We start from the raw sequence: 6,350 nt of genomic DNA on the forward strand, positions 1-6,350 counted from the left end.
CTTTCTCAGTCACTAGGCTTTCCCATAACTCTCTGTCTCTTCCTTTGGTCAGCAGTCCTAACCCCTGGCTGGAGGGGGAGAAACTAGGTGAGGAAAACCAGCTATAATTTTGAAACTTTTAATTAATTAAGTATATAGTTATTGTTTTTATTCTATTTTTTAGTGTTTACTTTTGAGAGAGAGAGTGAGCAGGGCAGATGCAGAGAGAGAGAGAGAGAGAGAGGGGGGACAGAGGATCCAAAGCGGGCTTCATGCTGGCAGCAGAGAGAGTGATGCGGGGCTCGAACTCACAAACTGTGAGATAGATCGTGACCTGAGCTGAAGTTGGGTGCTCAACTGACTGAGCCACCCAGGCGCCCCAGTCACTGCTTTTAAATATATGTGTATTATTGATGGAAAGATGTATCTAGAAACTTTAAAAAGTAATATCTGTTGGTCCTCATGTAATACGGAATTTCCTGTTTCCAGCAACTTAGGAGTATGTATTGCTATTTAATTTACGTTGACTGTGTTTATGATTATGAAGTTTTTTTAAAAGAAATCATTGAAAATCTATATATTCCTAATAAACCTTTCTTAAAACCTGCCCCAAAGAATTGAGGGGATGGCAGGGCTATCCCAGCGGATGAACTAGTACCTGTATTAGAAATAAAGGCAATAGTTCATTAATTACAGAATGCTTGAGAACATGCTGCTTTGTGTGTGCGTGTTTCTAGCTAGAGTGGTAAAGAAATGGGAGTGCTGTGAATACAGGCGCTGTGCGTGTGTGTGTGCGTGTGTGTGTGCGTGTGTGTGTGCGCGCGCGTGTGTGCGCGCGCGCGCGCTTGCCCTCCTCTCGTGACTGACACCGCCTGTAGTCTTCCTGGTGCCTGGCACAGGGGACTGGTCGCTCAGTACATGCTGACATGAGTGCACCACCTCTGGAGAAAAGAATTGCGGAGATAAAGGAAGCACAAAGAAATGTGGCAGCGCGTTTTCGCGGGTCCTTTTGGCCCTGTGGCTGTTAGCTCAGTACTGCGGGAGGTGGCAAGTGCGGGGGGCGGGGCTTATTTTCCCTTTCAGGCAGGAGTTGGTTTCTAGCTCAATTACATTTTCCGGAGTACCTTTGGGATCTTAATAGCCAGTACGGAACTATTTCAAAATCGTTTGCCCAGTTTGGGGATTTATTCAAGCCCTTTATTTGGTTTTCTTTATTCAGTTACAAGCTTTCTCTCGTGTCTGATTAACATTTTGCTTCTTAGCATCTTCTCTGAAGATTGTAATCGAGAGAAGGTTTGAAATGGAAGAGACGCTTTTTAAATTCTTTTTTTTTGGTTGCTGTTATTTGCCACTGCTTTCTTTGGTACCACCATAGATAATTGAGTACTGGTGGTATTTTTGTTAAATTTTTTTTCTTTTTTTTTTGCTAGTACCATCAAAGAAGTTTTCTTGTTTTTGTAAACTTAAAAGCTTTATTTAATACAATTAAGGTATATTTTGTATGATTCATTAAAACATTGTTCCAAATATTAGTAACTGTTGTAAAACTTGTTTAGATTTTTCCAAGTACATGTTAAGTGGGGCGCCTGGGTAGCTCAGTCTGTTAAGCCTCTGACTTCAGCTCAGGTCATGATCTCTTGGTTCATGAATTTGAACGGACGCGGGGTCTGTGCTGACAGCTCAGAGCCTGGAGCCTGCTTCTGTGTCTGTCTCTCTTTCTCTCTCGCCTTCCATCGCTTGTGTTCTCAGTCTGTCTCAGAAATAAATAAAACTTAAAAAAAGTACATTAAGAAATCTAAAAAAGCATCAAGTTATAAGATGACAAATAAGTCTCCTCTTTGGCTCTCCTTCCCCTCCTGTATTCATCCTGTACTTAAAGAACCACTGATTAAGTTTCTTGAATGTCACAGGAAAAAAATATGCTTTTTTTTTCTTTTTTCTTTTTTTTTTTTTTTGCATTCTAGTACTTCTAAAAAACGCAGTCCCTGTAGAGTGTTCTGTGTTTAAGCAAACTCTGAACTTTGTATCTTGGAGTGCATCTTGGAGCGCTTTCCATGCCAGCACATACAGATCTCTGTGTACAGACCTACTTCACTGTGTTTTGTGTTGTTTTTTTTTTTTTTTTTTTTTAATGTGCCTAATAGTCCATTGTATGAATGTGCCAGAATTTAACTCTTTGATGGGATGGGCTTCCATACAGCGCTGCTGTGAACATTCCTAACATGTGTCTTGGTGAACTTTTGTGAATAACCTTCTTACTGTAACGCAGCCTAAAAAAAAAAAAAAAAGACCAGAAAGTTTCTAACTTCTCTGAATTATCATTGATCATGTTAAAATTTTTTTGGTGGGTATATTTTAATAACTTCAGACATCAGCCTGGATATTTTCTTCTTATATCATGGGTAGCCCTGTGATCTAATTTTGTGCTACTAAGGAAGACAAATTCTTTGTATCGCACATTGAGTATTTGGTTAAAAATTACACAGAAATTAGAGAAAGGTAAATATGTACGACTTCACTCATCTGAGGAATTTAAGATACAAAACAGATGAACATAAGGGAAGGGAAGCAAAAGTAATATAAAAACAGGGAGGGGGACAAAACATAAGAGACTCTTAATACAGAGAACAAACAGCGTTGCTGGAGGGGTTGCGGGTGGGGGGATGGGCCGAACGGGTAAGGGGCATTTAGGAAGACACTTGTTGGGATGAGCACTGGGTGTTATACATAGGGGATGAATCCCTGGATTCTACCCCTGATATCATTATTGCACTATATGCTGCCTAACTTGACTGTAAATTAAAAAAGAAAATTATAAAGCTTCAGGGTCAGCTTCATGAGTCAGCAACCTGTACAGACAGTCCTCAGTTGGTTTAGTGCTCTGCTGGCACAGTCTTGATACTCTTAATAATTTTGATCAAAGGGCCTACGTTTTCACTTTGCACTGGACCCTACCAGTTATGTAGCCTGTCCAGTAAAGACTTTCTTTTTAAGATTTTTTTTTAAGTTAATTTATTGAGAGAGAGAAAGAAAGAGAATGAATGAATCTGAAGTAGATGCGGGGCTCACACTGCCAAACTGTGAGATCATGACTTGGGCTGAAATCAAGAGTTGGGTGCTTAACTGGCCAAGCCACCCAGGTGCCCCCTGTAAAGACTTTTTAAAAGCGTTTAAAGGGAAGTATCCCTCATCCTTACACCACCTAATCCTGCTCCCTGTGAGTAACCACCGTCAACAATTTAGTTTATCTGCTTGGAGACTTTTTGGACTGCATATGTAAGTGCATGTACGTCATTCTTGAGTTTTTTTAAAACTGCTAATAATTAAGTGTGCAAAGTCAGTGTGTATTTTCTTGAAAAAACCTCATAATCTGGGGGAGCCTGGGTGGCTTAGTTGGTTAAGTGTCTGACTTCGGCTCAGGTCTTGATCTCACAGTTTGATCTTACGGTTTGTGGGTCCAAGCCCTGCATTGGGCTCTGTGCTGACAGCTCAGAGCCTGGAGCCTGCTTCGGATTCTGTGTCTCCCTCTCTCTCTCTGTCCCTCCCCCACTTGTGCACGTTCTCGCTCTCTCTCAAAAGTAAACAAACTGGGCGCCTGGGTGGCTCAGTCGGCTAAGTAGTCGTCTTCAGCTCAGGTCATGATCTCACAGTTAGTGAGTTCGAGCCCCGCGTCAGGCTCTGCGCTGATAGCTTGGAGCCTGGAGCCTGTTTCGGATTCTGTGTCTCCCTGTCTCTCTGTTCCTCCCCCCGCTCGCACTTGGTCTCTTTATCAAAAATAAATAAAGATTAAAAAAAAATTAAATAAGCATTAAAAAAATTTTTGAAAGAGGAACGCCTGGGTGGCTCAGTCAGTTATGGTTCCTACTTCAGCTGAGGTCATGATCTCACAGTTTGTGAGTTTGCGTCCCAGGTCGGTGCTGTGTTGACAGCTTGGAGCCTGGAACCTGCTTCGGATTCTGTCTCCCCCCCCACCCCCACCCCCCCCCACCCCTCTCCCACTTGAGCTCTCTTTCAAAAATAAAATAAAAAAAAAAAATAAACCTCATAACCTAGAGTGCTACAAACTTAAACTTTTTTTTTTCTTTTTTTCTTTTTTTTTTTTTAAATTTTTTTTTTTTTTTAACGTTTATTTATTTTTGAGACAGAGAGAGAGACACAGCATGAACGGGGGAGGGGCAGAGAGAGAGGGAGACACAGAATCGGAAGCAGGCTCCAGGCCCTGAGCCATCAGCCCAGAGCCCGACGCGGGGCTCGAACTCGCGGACCGCGAGATCGTGACCTGAGCTGAAGTTGGACGCTTAACCGACTGAGCCACCCAGGCGCCCCTAAACTTAAACTTTAAAGGAGCTGCAAAACCAGCAGTAGGAAGGTGGTACTGAACTCCAGTTTTAGATTTTTGCATTGGGTTGTTTTTTTCTAAAAAGCATGCTTAAAGCTTTAGGGAAACAGCTTAAGTTTCAAGAGTGTTAAGATCTCTATCTCTGATGATATTTCATTTTCTAAAATCTAGTAAAATAAACCATAAGCCCACCACAGGCAAGTCAGGAATGAAAATAAAGTTTCATCATCAGTTAGGCTCAGTTGAACAAGGGATCACTAGTTGGTATATAGGCTTATTTGGGAGCGTTATTTAGTTACAAAGTAGTCAGATTTCTTGGTGGAAGGGAAAGGAGTCTTAGGAATGGTTAGGGAGAGTGGGTGGGGAGGTGGGTGAGCCCTCGCCTGCTCAGCAGCTCCTGTGCCGCATGCCTGGTGTGAGGGGCCGCAGGGAACGGACTCCTGTGTCGTCCTCTGACCCTGGACGGGTGGTATCCTGTCCGTTTTGCACACGGTGCAGCTGTGGCCGGGAGGGCTTCTCTAAGGTTACAAATAATATATGGTGGAACCAGGGCCCAAAATTCTTTTTTTTTTTTAATGTTTATTTTTTACTGTTGGGGAGAGCGTGCACATGCGTGTGAGCACGAGTGGGGGAGGCAGAGAATTGCAATCAGGCTCTGCGCCTCCGTTAGGGCAGAGACGCAGCAGGGCTGTGGAGGGACAGCCTTCTGACCTCTGTGCAGGTGAGACCCTGTGCAAGGCAGCGAGGGGAGGAGGGACTGGGTGGGGGCCGCCTCAGGCCAGGGCGGTTCTGAGAGAGCCTCGGTCAGGCTACTGGGGGGGCTGCCGCAGGCTGGGTGGCCTGGGTCTAGTACCCCTTCCTGGTCAGCAGTGCTGGGCGTGGGCCCGTTGTCGCTGGGTGCCTCTGAATGTGCGGCAGCAGCAGCAGGAGGCTGTGGGTCAGCTCGGCCCCCGGCAGCGGGTTCTCCTGCAGGGCCATCTGAGCGGGGCACCCCCATGGTCACCACACATGCAGCCCTGCTCTGTCCTGACAGTACGAGTAGGCAAATGGACATGAGTGGCAAGTGAAAATTCATGCTGAGAAGATCCAGGTCGGTCTGAGGACCTGGCCGGCGCGGCTCACGGCTGCTGCTTACTGCGTCGTTGGCTGTGTTTGTGTGCCTGGATTGCCTGATATCAGGCAAAGATTTCTTCCCTTACGCGTTACACTTTTCCCCCTGCAGTTCGTTCTCCCATTTCCAAAAACATAAGTGCACATTTCAGAGCAGCGTTTCTAACCTGCGTTTTTCCCCTAGCGGTGGCCCGGAGACTGAAACTGCCCCGAGTGGACTCTCTCGGGCCTTGCCCGGGCAGGCAGCAGAGGACCCGGGGAAGGATCGGGTAGCACCCTGCAGTCTGCCATTGGCTAAAGTGGGGTGAGCGCTGGTCTCGCTTTCCTTCCGGCCCAGGGTTCAGGTCTGTCAGCTTCTCAAAACGTCTCTAGGTCTTTGGGAATGGTGAACAGCAGTGGCCAAACCAAAAGCTTTGGTTAAGAAGGATACACTGAACGCAAAGTAGGAAGGCTTTGCTTTGATCCTTCAAAGTTGTATGACAGCAAGCCTGCAGGACGGGGGAGGAGCCAACGGTGGGACGGAAGCAGCACCAGCTTCCCCGCTGCACGTGCAGTGCGGCTCTGCTGTGGACCCGCCGTGGGACCCTGAATACGTTTAGGCGTCTTCCTCTGGAAAATGCACAGGTTTGGTTTCGCGTGGTGTTTTTTCCTGCTGTGAAAGCATGTCTGGCACAGAGCAGGAGTTCACATGGTTTTTGAATGAACAAATGAGTAAGAGCATTCTGGAGGCGGGGTGGGGAGACGCAGTTGGGGCAGCTCCCCTGCTCCTGAGCCTGTACCCCCTGGAACCGCTTTCAGGCGCAGTGTTGGGTTTTGCTTCTTTGAGAAATGTTTGAACGGCACCAGATTAGAGGATGTCTCTGAGCGCAAAGTCGGCGTGCTCCTGACTGACGCCTGCCGGGTCCTTTCTCCTCACTGTCAC

The sequence above is a fragment of the Panthera pardus genome, unplaced genomic scaffold (genome assembly GCF_024362965.1).
Source record: "Panthera pardus isolate Hobbes unplaced genomic scaffold, ASM2436296v1 HiC_scaffold_13, whole genome shotgun sequence".
NCBI lineage: Eukaryota > Metazoa > Chordata > Mammalia > Carnivora > Felidae > Panthera > Panthera pardus.